This window comes from Dipodomys merriami, unplaced genomic scaffold (genome assembly GCF_024711535.1).
Source record: "Dipodomys merriami isolate MVZ:Mamm:240054 unplaced genomic scaffold, mDipMer1.0.p SCAF_17, whole genome shotgun sequence".
Taxonomy (NCBI): domain Eukaryota; kingdom Metazoa; phylum Chordata; class Mammalia; order Rodentia; family Heteromyidae; genus Dipodomys; species Dipodomys merriami.
In genome coordinates, this window is record NW_027203048.1 from 11984006 (window position 1) to 12000451 (window position 16446).

General features: G+C 41.2%; 1 protein-coding gene across 1 annotated transcript in view; it reads right to left on the reverse strand.

Moving 5' to 3' along the window:
• The window catches only part of Alk (ALK receptor tyrosine kinase), a 713950-nt gene that overhangs the window by 470852 nt on the left and 226652 nt on the right, over positions 1-16446 (reverse strand). The gene's annotated exons all lie outside the window — the stretch shown is intronic.

A 16446-nucleotide genomic window follows, 5' to 3' on the forward strand; every position in this document is an offset into this window, starting at 1 on the left:
TGATCATAAATTAAGGATTCTTTTTTCTTTTCTTGTCTTTTTCTTTTTTTTTTTTTTTTTTGTTCTGGTCTCGTGGCTTCAGCTCAGAGCCTCACACTCTCACTCAGCTTTCTTGCTCATAGCTGGCACGCTATCATTTGAGCTATGCTTCCAGCCTGCCTTTTTCCTGGTTACCTGGAGATGGAATCTCATGGACTTTTTCTGCCAGGGCTAGCTTTGAGCCACGATCTTCCAGGGTTTAGCCTCCTGAATAGCTAGCACTGAGCTACAGACACCCAGCTTTTGCCTTCTTAAATCTACTGGTGATCTTTTCATTTCAGTTACTATACTTTCTAACACAATATTTTCTCTTTTATTCTCCTTAAAAAGATGTTTATCTGGGCTGGGTGTGGCATATGACCTTAGTCCCAGCTTTTTAAAAGGTATAGTAGTCCAAGGCCAGCCCTGAGTAAAAAGCACAAGACCTTATCCAAAACTAACTATATAATTGCCTAAAAAGCAAAAGGATATTAGTTTAAACTCTAATATTTATCTATTCAGTTAAATCTTTTATTTTAGTTATGAATCACTATTTTTATACGTCTCTATACATTTTGTTGTTATTGTGCCTGAAATATATTTCTGACATCTGCTTTAAAACTTTTGTTTCCTACACTCAACATCTAAGGACATTCAGAGTCAAATTCTAATTTATTTTCATCAGGAACCACATTTTTTCTGTTCCTATGTGCATATTCTAATTTGGGGTAAAAACTGAATGCTCTGAACAACATATTTCAGCAACTCTAGACTGAGTTTTTTCACACGAAGATTGTTTTAGGTTTCTCTTGTTATTGCTGTATTATTTTGCTTTCCTGCTGTAAATTTGGGATTTTGCTTAATACCTTGGCTGAGCTATGAGAGCTTCAATGACCTGCAATGCAGGTCTGCTGTTGTATCTTTGCTGACTGTTTTCTGATATTTTTTTTTAAACTTGCAAGTCTCTCTTCCTTTGGCTTACCTCTGTGCAGCTCAGTAGTCTACAATTATGAGGACAGAGGATATACTTATATACCTTGACTCAGTAAGACTTCTGTAATGCAGAAATATATCTGTGTATGGACCAGGGGATACACTTACTGTTTAGCCTGCTGAATCACCTCTTCTCTGCCTATGCACAGAGCCTTAGAATTGAATCAAAGGTTGTGGTCAGCTTGAGCTCTGTCTCATCTTCACTGGGAATATATACAACGTTCACCATAGTTACGTCTGCCCCACCCAAGATCAGAACCTAAGACAAATAGAGCATTTCCTCCGCTATTTTTCCCATCGTACCCACTTCTGGGACTATTGCTTCCCCCTGCAACACTGTGGAACAGGTACCTTCTATGCCCATCCCTTTGGACATTCCAAAATCAAAGAACATTTTTGACAGTGCTTGGGAAGCTATTAACCCCATTGTCCACTCTACTTTGTCAGCTCTCTGAGTTGAGTGAGATCAGTAGCTGGGAACGGCACCAGGTCAGAGTCCTACAGACTCCTGCTGCTCTTAGCTGAAGTTCAAAGGTTTTAAAGTATGAATTCCTCTCAGATTATTTTATGTCTTTGATCAATTTTCAGAGCACTGAAATAGTTGTTTCTGTCCCCTTTTTGAAAAAAAGTTTTATAGTTTTTTAGTAGTTCAGGGAAGACAGAAGCATCCATCGCTTTCTTTGGTAACAGCTGGCAGTCCTACCTTACCTGGTTTCTCTGAATCCTATCATGTCTGTCGCAAATATGGATACCACGTTTCTGAAACTCCTGCCTGGGATTCGATGAGACTATAAGAAGACAATGGATGGTGAGTAACTTGCTATGAAATAGCCCTTGAAAAATATAAACAGTGTCAGGTGGTTTGTGTCCTACAAAAAATGTGTAGGGTGAAGGAGTAGGCCTGAAATTCAGCTCATGGTCTGCTTATCAAGCCCTGGGGCTTAGCACTGAACCCCATCTTTCCCGATTCTTCCACCTAGAGATGGCAAGTTTATTTTCTGCTCTCTTCTCCTTGACAGAAAGATGCCTTTTAAACTCTCTGTCCCCTGAGCATTTGTTCATGTTGCCTTCTTTCTCTTCATACCTCCCTCCTGTTTCTCCATTCGGGCTAAGTTCTTCACTTAGAACTGGACCAAGAATAATGCTCATTATTAACTTTATGTCCTTTAGTCACGTCTCCTCTGTTTTTGTTTTCGCATTTTCTTTTACCTTTCCAGGATAAATTATCTCAGTGAATTTACTCATACGTTTTTTTTTTTTCCTAAGCATGAATTAAGAATGAAGGTGCTGCTTGTGGAAGAATTATGAAGAATATTGCTAATTAGGTTTCCTGCAGAAACCCAGGTCCTAAATCCCTCTGAGAACATAGGACTCCTTTAGGAGTTTTGCTTCATTCCATCTGGATATCTGGCTCTCTACTGAAGGGAATTGGGCCTTCAATCTTGTTTTTGACCTGAGGAACACAGAACGCAATTGATTCAGCTTATCTTTCAAAATATATTTTTTTCTAAAACATGAGATTTTTATTTTATTTTTTTTCTTTATTCTCATAAGAATTAAGCTTCTGAGATTGGCTTAACTCATTAATTTAGACAACTGGGGTAGAGACATAGCAAGCAATGTCTCTTCCATTTATCCTTATATCTATTTCACACAAAAGGCGAATAGGTGTCTGAATCTGTCCTTATTGGCTAGATAAACCCCACTTAGACTGCACGTGCCAGTCAATTCTGATTTATCTTGCTAATTTTGCTCCAAAAGCTGTAAACAGGAAGAATACTTTAGATGTTTGAAGAGGAAGAAAGGAAGGAGAATAGAGGACATACATTAAGACCTGAGATCTAACACTATCCACTCAAAACTCCCATTGTTCCAAAATTTCTTCAGCCACAAAAGCAGGCCTTTTCTAATTCATATTGAAGTGCCTTGTAACCTCGTAGTGACCCTTAGAATTGGTTCTCATTGCCTTCCCTCTCTTCAAATCTTCCACTACTTTCCTGGGGTAGCCTAATTCCTTTATGTGATACAACAACCACATGTATGCTATCAGTCTTATGCTCATGCAGTGATTGAAGAGGCAATATAGAGCAACCAATAGCAACAAATCAGAAAGGCATGAAATGTTCATGTGAGGGCTAGAGGCAATGAGTAATGTCTAGAGGATCATCTAGCCACATTCCCCATGAGAATCTCACCTTCTCTAAGATCCTCAATTTGAAAGTATTATTTGGATGGCTGTTCTCCTTTTAGTCCTCTGTATTCTTTACCTAATTTTGACTTAAAGGTTCCAAATAGGGAATAATGTGCAGAAAGTACTTAAGTATTGAGGGATATCAGGGACTCCCTGATTGTGTGTTACAAAATGGAAATGGAAGAAAAAATTCCCAGGGAAAGAGTGCCTTCTCATAAGTAAGAATATTTCATAATACTTTATATCGGTGTAACCCAAGTAATACTGGGTTGTGTTACATTATGCATATTATTTTACATTATGTGTTGTGTTGTGTTGATGTGATGTTATGTTGTTATAAAAGTGGATTTACTGTTTGTCTACTGCAGCATAATGGTGCTACACAACCATAAGATCCTTCTCAACTTAGACACCTTGCAATAATTCCTTATTCCCAGCAGAATGTTTCAAAAACCTCTTCTATCATCTCCAGGTGCAGAGAATGCTGACCACACAGAGAGAAGGAAGTTGTTAAAAAGAACACAAGGGCAGGTCAGTGTAAAAAAAGAACAGAGACATGGAAAGCTTCCATATCACATATAAACTGGTTCTGTGAACAAGTGAAACTAGCATCTAGCAAAAAACAACAGTTCCCATGAAAATCAATTAGGAAGGAACTGATACCCAACAAATGTGTTTTGATTAAGCATGACTACCAGTCAGTGCTAAGAATCCTAAAGCAAGAAGCAGAAAGAATCCATATAGATTACAATGCTATAGATAAGACCAACCCAAAAGACCCCCTCAGCCCAGTTAAAGTTTCTCAGCAATATCTTTGTGGGAAAATGTGGATATAGAGATCAGAACCTCTGTATATTATTTGAAGCCCAATGCAACTCCATTTGTGAACATGCAAGCCTGGTAAGTAGGCTCATCCTTAGCAAGTTCTTTGTCTATTGAATCCTGAATTAAAAAAAAAAAACTCTTGATTATATGATACCTGAATACCTAGACCAAATAAGCCTCCTTGGTTGTGGGTTCGGGATTCTTGTGCCAACACAGAGGAACAGCCCTTGCTTTAGACCGCAGAGGCTTGAGTGATTTACCAGGTCTGCCATGTTACCCTCCCTTGCCATTACTCTGCTTATAGTTTGGTGTCTTGGGCATTATTTTGACTGATTGTTGTAATAACTCAGGAAAGAGAGCCAAGGAGGTAAAATGACCGTCAGATCTCTCTCTTTAACTTACATCGAACCACCCTCTTCCATCTTGAATAAGTAAAGGTTATCTCTCCACTCCAAGTAAAATTACACTGCAGTTATTCCCATCCAGAAGAATTTTACTTTCTTCTTTCCTGCAAGGTCCTGCCTTTCCTTCACATCTCTTCAGACATAAATTCCGACTGGTTCATGGATTTTCTTAAACAGAGACCGTATTTCTTTAGGATGTGTCTTATCGGGAACCCTTTGATATCTAGAAATCAGCGAGGCTAAAGAAACTCCAGATAACATCGCTAAAGGCTTTGTAATAAGTGGAAGTAGGGAAATAAAGAAGACAGCTCCATATACTTTTATAGATTATCTGCTCCCACCCACAAAATTCACCAGCTGTGGAACTGAGGCTGGTCTACGACTCCTGCCTCTCAGGACTCCCATTTCTAAAAAGACAGTGAGACTGTGACTAGCTTTGCTGGTTGCTCTGGCTTGATTCCAAGTTCCCACCTGACAGCATCACTTTGGGCCTAGCTGGCCCCCTTGTGCTGTGGCTTCTTGAGGTGGCCCCTCCCCACTCGTGAGGGCCATAGGTGACAGGGGATTCCCCCAAACTCCTCTGCAGACAGGGCTGTTTGAAAACAACACTGTGGACCCTAATTTGGTTGAGTCATAGAACAGAGAGAGGCATTCCGGTGTGGCTGACATGCAGGCAATGACCTGAATGTACTGTCAGGAAATAAATTAGAATAAAAAGGCATAGTCAACAAATGCACTTTGAGAAAGCATGCCTTCCACACTTCTGTAGCAATGGGCCAGGGGCTGACTATGTTTTAGGAAGAACTTACTACAGTAGAAAGTATGTGATATTTGGTGTTCCCAAGCTGCATCTCAAGGAATGAGGGTGGAGCTCAGTGATAGAAAAGCTCCTGAGGTTCGATCCCCCCCCCCCCGAGCTGCTAAAACAAAACAAAACCACCACTTCTAAAACAAACAAACAAACAACAACAACCACAAAGACCCTTGCAGGGAAGTCCCACCTCCCAGATGATGGGCATGCCTGAATTCCTAGAAGCAGGAGCAGGGACTTGGACAGTAAGTTACTTCGACTTGCCAGTCTTGGGTTGTGAACTCTCAAGTCCCCTGTGACCCTGCCCACTGACCTGACCCTTTTCAGGCCCAGGTACAGGTACAGGTATGCCATGACTCCTGTGCATGATCATGTCTCCCTGTCTCCTGGCACTCCTCCCGGTCAACATGGCACGCTACTTCATCTCCTACTTGGAGTTGATCTGGTTTGTTGATATTGCATTTCTGCTCTTCAGCTCTCATGGCTCAGCTTTCTAACAGTGTTAAGTGTATTCACTGGGCTGCAGATCTTTGTGACAGACCACAGACATTCCAATAAAGGCTCCAAATTCGACCTCTCAATACAAACAAACAAAAATACCCTTGCAACTCTGCTGTATACCACTTTTGAAGGTTTGAGCCATTAACTTCATCTCTGTTTCCACTTTTAAGTCAGGAAATATTTAATTTTGCCAGGCACTCGTGGCTCATGCCTGTAATCCTAGCTACTCAGAAGGTTGAGATCTGAGGACCACAGGCAGAAAAGGAAGATACAAAAAAGCCACTAAATGGAAGTGTGACTCAAGAGGTAGAATGTCAGCCTTGAACAAAAGAATTGAGGGACAGCATTCAGGCCCCAAGTTGAAGCCCCAGTACTGACACAGAAAAAATATATATATATAAGAGAGGAATATGTAATGACTACTTGTTCTATACTGAACCTTGAACTAGGCTCTCTGAATGTTGCAGTGGATGTGAGAGCCAGTTTCTTCCTTTGAAGCTTATTATTTGGCCTCAGTTTACCAGTCTATTAGGTTAGGGACATCAATACATCTTGCTGTGCTATAAGACCTTAACATGACTGTGGGTACAAAGGCATTTGGTCATTTGTACCTAGTTTCTGAGCCAGTCAGCAGCTGACCTCAAATCCTGAGTGATTAGTTTCATTGTCTTCTTCAACCCCAACCTATGTCCTGGGCAACTGCCATAACTTTCTTTATCCTGTTTGCATGGGTTAAATTGAATTCTCTTCCCTGCCCCACCTGGAGATGCTTTGGATCTTTCTTACTCTCAGGTGCATCTTCTCATTACTAGCCTCCTATCTGTTCCCAGGGAATAATTATGTCTGGTTCTAGTCCTTAGAGAGGTTTATTCTGTTCACAGTGGAAAAGGCAGGGAGATTGTGCTTCAGCAGCATCTTCCTAGACACCTTCCACAGTAACTAAGTCAGCTCTTTTCAAGGCTCAGTCAGTTCCCCAAGTGTATGTTCTAAAATAGCACCCTGTATAATCCCTGACCCTAGTCACAAATCACTTTTCTCCCAACTTTGTCAAAACTATCCATATTCATTTCCTATTGATGCTGTAACCATTTACTAGAAAATTAGTGGCTTGATCCAAAATTCTGATATTATTGTCCAGAAGCCAAAAGCCCAGGTGGAGGGCTGTGCTCTTGCTGAGTGAGATTATAGGGAAAACCTTTGTTCTTTTCTTTTCTAACTTCTAGAGCCTATCTGCTTTCCTTTACTCATGGCCCCTTCCTCTATCCTCAAAAGCCAGCAATGCACTCTCTTCAAATGTCGGTCTCTGACATCTGCTTCCCTCTTCATTGTCTGACCTCTTCCTTCTTCATAGCCCTTCTCTGATTCTTGTATATGTGTGAGTATGTTTGTGTGTGTGTGTGTGTGTGTGTGTGTGTGTGTGTGTGTGTGTGTGTGTGTGTGTGTGTGTGTGTGCTGGTACTGGGGCTTGAATTCATGGCCTTGTGCTCTTGCTTGGCTATTTTCTCAAGAGTTGCACCCTACCACTTGAATCACAGCTCCATTTCTTCTTACTTCTCTGATTCCTACTCTCCTACCTCCATCTTTCACTTGTTAGGACTCTGTGAATCCATTTTGTCAACCTGGATAATGAAGAATAATCGCAACTGTAAAGTCCTTTTGCCATGTAAGTAACACATGCATGAGGATTGGAACCTTTTGTGTGGGTGTGTGTGTGTGTGTGTGTGTGTGTGTGTGTGTGTGTGTGTGTGTGTGTGTGTGTGTGTGTGTGTGTGTGTGTGTGTGTGTGTGTGTGTGTGTGTGTGTGTGTGTGTGTGTGTGTGTGTGTGTGTGTGTGTGTGTGATGCTGCCTACCACAATAGTCTGCCATTCCCATTCAGATTACTTATCCTCAAAGAACTAATCTGTCAAGTTTAGTATCTCTAATGGGCCAGGAGTTCTTCTGATCTCTTTCTACAGGACCATATGGGTTTCTAGAGGCAATCTCCCATCTCGTGCTGTGGTTCAAAGGTTGTCCTGAGGCACAAGGCTGCTCAGATTCTGGAAATTATGTCCAAATCTTGGGGGTGGGGAAATATTTCTCCCTAGCTGGTGAGATTTTATGCTAGTTATCTGATCATCATTTGTCTTGGGCAGGCCTAACCCCCCCCCCATCTTCTATCAGGGCAGGAAATGCCTTATTGACCTTCACATTGCAACAAAGAACCCAAGAGATCCATGAAGGTAAAGTGTTGTTCCTAATGCTAGACCTAAGATCAGATTCCAGGCTCCACAACTCCTATCCCTCTTTCCTTACTCCACATGTCTGTCTCCCCATTGCCTTGTAGGCAGGGATGTACAGTTCTGTAAAGAAGGGGCACAGTGTTCATCAGGCATCTTTAATTCTTTCCCTCCCACGAAGATGCTCACTTTAGAAGGCAAAAGGAGACAACAAGCGAGGGGCTAGTCCTGAAAAGGGGCGAGTGAATCTTCACCAGAACGCTCTGCTTCTGAGAGGCAAGCATGGCTGCTTTGGAAGACATTCCCCTCTGGAGCCCCAGCTCCAGCTGTGTGATCAGTGCCAGAATCACATTAGGATGACTCAGAATTCAGCTTGCTGATGATTACTCAAGCATCAGGATCTAAGCCCCCAGGACCTCATTGCTCAGGAAATAAGGGACACATTTCTGCAAACAGAACCAGGAAAATACATGACCTTTCATGGTGAGTTCCAGGAGAGGGGCAGGGACGGGCCTATGTATACACCCAGTGATCTTAGTTTGATGAGGAGTTATGCTCAAATGAAAACAATGGCTGCCTGCAGCTCTTCTGGTACCTGTGCAGGAGAAAGATTAGAATCTGTGCCACTGCTGCTTGAAGCTGCATTGAGTTCCCATGAAGATTCCTGAACCTACAGCCTCTTTGTTCCTTCAAAGACAAGCCAAGTAGAGGGTAGAGAAGCTGAATTTATTAGTGGATCCTACCTGCCAATGCTTTGTATGCTACAGAGGCAGGGAAGAGAACCACCAGTCTGTTAATATATCTGTATATCTATACCTATAGCTATACCATCTATCTGTCTACTTTATGCAGCCATTATCACTGGTTTGGGGGATTGTTTTCATTCCAAAATCTAAGACAATTTAATAAAACATTGACCCCTTGTATTAAAAAAGAATGTTTCATCTTATAACAGTAATACATGTATAATTAAGATGCATTGTATTCAGAAAGTGCTTTGTTAAATGGCAACTCCCTTGTACAACTACTTAAAGTAAATAAAGAATTAACAAGTAAATAAATAAATAGTAAAATAACTAATAATGCAGGTGTTCATGGGTCCAAATTCAGAACATATCAAAAGTATACAGAAGAAATGGAAATCACCAGTAACTTAGTCATTAAAAATTACTTCAGCTATGATAATACTGTATTCCTTATAGACTTTTTGCTTTATGTATATATTATTTTTTATTTTGTGAGAGAGGTCTGTTTAACCTGGTTTTTAAACCTAAAATAGGCCTTGGATGTGTTTATATATTATTAAATACTGTTACATAGTTCAATGTGATAGCAGCATATTTTAGATACACCATAATTGCTTTAACCAAATCCTGAGGGTTGGAAATGTAAATCATCTCTATTTTTCATTATCCTAAATAATAGCATCCATACAGATTTTAGATTTCCAGTAGGAAATACTTACTTGCTACCCTGTGCCTTAGTTACATCGGCTGAGATGAAAACAAGAATTTCCTTAGAGAAAGATATCTTTTTACTTTAGACAGTGATTATGGTGAGCACATTCAGCCCAGGGGCTATTTCCTTCCTCCCTAAACCATGTTGATGCTGAAAAAAGACAGAGACTAAAATGAGAGACTAAAGGTCCATGAAACTTGAGAGACTTGTCAATGAAGCGATCCTGGGGAAAAACCCCTGACCAGCACAGCCTAGATTATGGGAAGTGAGTGGGCACAGAGAAACATGCTTTAGAAGATTAGAAAAGGGACAGGAACATCGGTTACCCTTGGGCCACAGTGGGATGCTTTAGTGAGCCAGGAAATTTGATTCCATCTATAGAGGACAAATGTCCCGCAGTGGTCTCCAAACTGTCTCCATAATTATATTTCGTTTCATCTTAAAAACCAAGAAAGATAACCATGTGGGAGGCATAGAGAAGGGGATTTCAGTCCAAGGCCAGCCAAAGCAGAAGCACAAGACCCTAGCTGAAAAATAACTAAAGCACAAAAGTACTGGGTCATGGCTCAAATGAAGAGAGTACTTGCCAAGTAAGCACAAGGCCCTGAGTTCAAAATCCCAATGCCACATTAAGAGAGTACGTTTTGGTAATATAGTTACATACATATCATTGATGCATATACATGGGACATATTCAAAAATATTTTACTGATGGGAAATAAAGTTTGGAAACCACTGCTTTAAGGCAAGAGAAACTTGTTTGCAAGCAGAGAGATAAACAAAGAAGGGAGCTGGAAGAAGCTGGAGTCTCTACTTTCTTGGCATGTTTGGCTCCATGTTTGAAACAAGTGATACAAAACTTTTCTTCTCTCCAGGCGTGTGTGTGTGTGTGTGTGTGTGTGTGTGTGTGTGTGTGTGTGTGTGACTAGTCATCCTACATTTTCTTCTATTCTGGTTGGCTCATCTCTTCTAAGTGCTCTCCTAGTTTCAATATCCTTCTAAAATCTGAGATCTCTCTTTTTTTTTTTTTTTTTTTTTTTTTTGGTGGTTCGTGGGGCTTGAACTCTGGCCTTGGGCACTGTCCCTCAGCTCTTCAGCTCAAGGCTAGCACTCTACCACTTGAGCCACAGTGCCACTTCCGGTTTTCTGGTGGTTTATTGGAGGTAGGAGTCTCATGGATTTTCCTGCCGGGGCTGGCTTTGAACCACGATCCTCAGATCTCAGCCTCCTGAGTAGCTAGGATTACAGGTGTGAGCCACCGGCACCCAGCATGAGATCTTTCTTAAAGGCTGTTCATACAGGCAGGCAAAGTAAAATGTGCAATTATTGACTCATGTTAGCCAGGTGGCCTTGAGGTGGACCACTAAGCCCTGGGGATGGTAAATGATGCACTTGGAGCCTGTACTGGCACGTTTCATACAGTGGGGAAGGGACAAGGCCAGTGCCCTCAGTACCAAGCTCACAGACTCACTGTCTATCTCCACCACTGACTGACAGCCTGCCCTCCTCCCTGCAGACATCTCCTCCTCTTTCTCTTCTATAGAACTGGGTCTCCATAGAGATTTGTAAATCCATTCCTATGTATGACAGGAGAGGTTAATGGATGAGCTTCCAGTCATTCAGAAAATGAAACCTGAAGGGAGAAATGGGTGGCTAATCTTGACCTACATTGGATAGAGGAGGAAGTGCCTGGATTGATGAACATTCAATCACTCTAGTTGTCTATCAGTATCCCAATGGGTGAAAACCTAGAGCATGAGATTCAGAGCCAGCACAATGACCCAGGGCTGCTTCAGTAGCTAAACAGAGCTGTAACCTCAGAGAACATCTCCATCAAAGGAACACTTAGATCTGCAAAGGTGGCCCAGGCTCCTGTGACTCTTGGGATGAAGTCTACTGGAAAAATGCTCAGGACTCTAGAGAATGTATTTTAATTCCTTGAGGTTGTGAAAGGGAATGACAGAAGGATAAGAAATACTGGTATTTACCTGGGATCCTCTGAGCCTGCCTCACTGGGCCTATTGAGTGGCTGAGAACTCAGGTTACATGGGAAAGGAGAAACCCATAGGATCCACATAATTATATAACACCAAGGGAGGAAAATCCAAGTGCTGCAAGTTGAATAGTGGCCCCTAAGGTTGTATCTAAAGTCTAACTTGCAGTACCTGTCAAGGCAATGAGAGGAATTGAAGATCCTAGGATGAAATCATGCTGGGTTTACTCTCCCATTATGAGACAGATCTGAGACAAAATGAAATGATGGTGGCAGAGACTGTAATGATGCACCTACAACTCAAGGAACTCCAAAGACTTCTAGCTACCATCTATATAGATGAAGATTTCTTCACAGCTTCTAGATGTACCTTCTGAAGCCTGAAGACACCTCGATTTCAGATTATTAACTTCTAGAATTGGGAGAGAAGCTTTTTCTGGTTTGTTTGCTTGCTTGCTTGTTTTTAATGTCACCCAGTTTTTATAAATGTCTTTTATAAATGTCTTGCAGCAGCTCTAGAAGGCTAAAACATAACAAGAATGGACAAAAAGGCTTTATAATCACATTCTGGTATTGTCCAACTCTAGTCTAGAGTTGAGCATAGAGATGTGTAGAAGTGCCTGTGGGCTTTTGTAATTTTAACTTTTTCTTGTCTTGTTGACAAGAAGAATCCTAATAGCTGGTCTCTAACCAGGCCCTCAACCCAATACAAAACAAAACACACAAAAACTTGAGAATCAGAATCCTGAGAGGGAGTTGAGTTGAAATGGGATGACTATAACGCTACTCTTCACTGAATCTAAACCCACTCTTCTTTCTAGAGGATGGAGGGGTTGGGAAGGGAGCTTTCAAGAGGAGGAGGGAATGCATTTCCCATTTTTAAGTCAGAGCTTGTGCTAGATGTCAAAATCTTTTCCTTATGGGAAGAAGAAAAAAACGTGCTCCCCTGACTGAATTCTATAACGTGGGAAGCAGTAGACCTCAAATATGCCCCTGGCTCTTCTTTAAAAGTCACAGAGTGCCTCAACCTGATGATTCCTCAAGATTTTATTAATTTATCATATTGTATTCCATCAAAATGATCACTTTTTATTATCTTGCTGCGCTGAATTGTATGTCCCTTATTATTCCCAGTCACAGAGGCCATAAATTAAAATCATTCAAAATTTATACTCTTACAGTTCATTATCTATGATTGGTATTATCTTTCTGCCTTGTTCCTGGCCCTTCTTTATTGCCTGACAAGAAATATTGCAATAGAGTCTAAATACCATCCAAACCAATAAATATTCAGTTAAAAAAATAAACCAGTACTGGACTGTGCTGAAGGATATCCTAGCCTTCCTCTGTCTCTACTACAAGCACACTTCCTGACTATGACGGAGGGACTGAGGAAAGTTAGAAATGGAACATTGTCCCCTGTGTCCATTTGGCATGTGTTTTCTCTTCTTGAAGAGAGAAGCAGGCTGGTAGGCCTGTTTCACAAAGAACAACCCTCAGTAGTGATGAAATGAATTGATGAGAAACTCATTATTGGATGTCCCATGCGTGTCACTGTCGTGGTGGGGATCCTGGGGATGGCTATTTGAATAGAGATGCTTTCCTGAGGCTTCATAAAAACAAATATAAGTTTCTGGCCATGGAGCAATTCCCCCATGTTATGTTGGGGTGTGATTGCTCACTAAAGCACTTGGGCAAGCACAGCCACCTTTGGTGGCTTTTCTCACCACTGCTGCATCCTTGGGGACAGTGACACTATCACACAGGGTAAGCAGTAGCTTTGTAGAGAGATGGATGTGGACACTATGGACCTAAAAATTGAGTATTCCAACCCTGACTGCCTCATCGAATGGGAGAACTTTTGCATTCCGTGCCTGCCCTGAGCCTTGAGGATCAAGCTTCATAAAATCACAAAGACATCGATGTTTTCATCCTAGGGAACGTTGGGAAATGAACATTTCCTTTCGCTTCCTTCCCTCTTCTGCTCTCACTTTGCTTTTTTGCAGCACTCAGTGTAACACGCATGCGCCAGAGGTCACCAGGGAGAAGGTGGAGAACAAGAAGCAGGTCAGAGAGTGGCAGTGCACAATTTATAAGTACTCTTTAAAAAATTTAAAAAGCGCCAACTCTCAGACTGAAATTGCTCTACTTTACAAAGTCTGTGGAACTCACATGTCATCTTTCTCTCTTTAATTGGAAGTACTGGGATTTGAACTCAGGACCTTGAGGGATTTTTTTGTTTTTGTTTTTTGGCAAGGCAAATGTTACTCTTTAAGCCACAATATCAGACCATCATTTTTCATTAAGGGCTTGTGCTTTTGACTCACCCAGCTTTGGATGGTGATCTTCTCATCTCACTTCCTGAATACCTGGGGTTATAAGGTTGAACCATTATACTGAGCTTGCTTTTTGACATAGGGTCTAACTTTTGCCCAGTCTAGCCTTGAACCACAACCCTTCCACCTCTACCTTCTAAATAGCTGTGATTAAAGAACTGAGACTCCATACCTAGCCCTGGCCCTCTTGATCTCGTTCAACTAAAATCAAGACCACATTCTTGATTATATACTTTTTTCAAATTTGCATGTTTCGAGATGCCAAGTGATACAATCCAGACATTGCTAAGGGTGGGTGAATAAGAGGAAATCTGGAAGGTAGTTCATCCACAGTATTAGCAGCCTCAGAATCACCTGAGAAACATTAAAAAGAAAAACAAACCCAAATAATCCCATGGGAATAGAAATGGCAAAGTACTACTGCATTTCACCCACCCAACAGAAAAAAAATGATAGCCTGGCAACACCTGTGGTTGGTGAGGACATGAAGTCATGAGATCAGAAGCACTGACATCATCGCGAATGGGAGAGCACAAGTTGGAAATAAGTCAGCATTACCTGGAAACTGGTGCTGTGCCACACTGCTCAACTAGTTTTTTCCTTCTTAGTTAACTGTCCTTCAGAAACTCTGGCAGAGGTGTGCCAGGAGACTTCCAAAGTGCTTACCGGTCATCACAACAGACAATGCTTTTGATGATGAACAAAAACAAAACAAAAAATAAAATCTTGAGCATCCCAAATGTCCAATGCCAGTGGAAGAGAGGATTTTTGATATTTTTGTGAAATAGATTCAATATGGTACCACAGCTACATGTATCAAAATGAGCAAATTCTAAAATGACAGTGTGATTCCATTTTTGTGAATAGCTTGCAGACTTATCAATACATTCGGGGCTATCTATGTAGGATGATAAAGAAATGTAAATGCAGATTGTGGGTATCTATGAGGGCCTAGGTGACAGCAGGTATCTGTGAAGAAATTGACAGCATTCACATTTTTACCCTTGGTGTTAAGAAGATAGGTGTGGATCAACTGTATCTTTAATCCATGTATACATGAGAGATAAACATGTAAAATATGTCTATTCCTTGGCTCAAGGTGGGAGCGAGGCAGTACTTTCTATAACTTCATTGGAAGAGTCTGATGCATGCATTCTTGGGTTAGAGCCTCTCACCCATATCATATTCACTCTCTCTCTCAGTCACGCACACACACACACATACACACACACACACACACACAATCACAATCACAATCAAAATCATAATATACATCAGACATTGGCACCCAAGTGAAAATGGCTTAAAATATAAATCAGCATTAGGCAATCTCAAGAGTGTCCTAAAAGCAGAAGAGGTTGGCTGGTGGAACACATAACAGAGAAGAATGCCTCACAATTCAAGGCTGATGCGTCCTCAGCCCGAGAGCATTGTTACTTCTATGCCACCTCTATCAGCTTCTCTGAAAAACTCTCCAATTGTATGCGCCCAAGACAGTCACCCTCCAAAGATGGCCGCCAAGCAGCTCTGGCCATTGGTGTTATTACAGAGAAAGAAACATGATGTGGTACATGCCCTTGTCTGGATCCACAGGCACAGGCCCTGGGATCTCAAGCCAATCACTGTTTTTGTCTGAGTCCTAGCTCTCTTACCTTTCCTTCTTCCCAGTTAAATCTTAAATTCAATGAGACAGTTTGGGGCAGGGAAGGGGATGCCTTGAAAATTAAAAATCCAACTCAGAATGAATGTCCAGTAAGCCCATTACCATTTCAGTTATAACTTCTTCATAAAGACGAGAAACTTGTGCTGTCAGTTTGGGGTCAGTAGAGTTTTCTGAGTTCAAGAAGTTGAGCTCCCTAAGGTTTGGCTTGGAAAGACCTGAAGGCTGGATGCTTCCTTATCTTTCTCTAAAAGTTATAAATATGTAACAAGTATCACTACTTATACAGAGTCTAGCCTGTCTCAGGCCCTGAAAACTCAGAAAGGGATGTTCACAAACAGCTCAGAACCACTGGAAACACCATGCAAAATAAGCATGTAGCTTGAATATTCATGAGTGGCTTTGAAACAAATATTTAACCCAGTTCTACAGTACCTTCCAAATTAAGATTGCCAATAAAAATGCAGGCCACCAATCATATTTGAATTTTTCAGAACAAGTAGAATAGTATTTAATATAGGTATGCACTGACTGTTGCATGTGACATGCTTACACTAAAAAAGAAAATCATTTGCTGTTCATCTAAAATTCAAATTCAATTGGGTGCCATATAGGTATGCTTTCTGGCAAGCCCCTTCCAAATGGATAAGCCTTGAAAAATCTTCATGGAAGAGAGTTAGAAAAATCTTATTTCTGTTATTTGGTAAAATAGTAAAAGATTGGGCTGATCTTGAAATTGGATCGAAATTCTCCCCTCCACTTCATATTAAAAGTCAATTTCACTGGGTACCAGTGGCTCACTCCTCTAATCCTAGCTACTCAGGAGGCTGATATCTGAGCCAGCCCTGGCAGGATAGTCAATGAGACTCTTATCTCCAATTAATCACCAGAAAACCAGAAGTGGAGCTGTGGCTCAAGTGGTAGAGTGCTAGCCTTGAGCAGAAGAGTTCAAGGACCATACCAGGCCCTGAGTTTAAGCCTCACAACGGACAAAAATAAAACAGATTTCAAGGAGGGACATGACCTTTCCAGTCTGGTC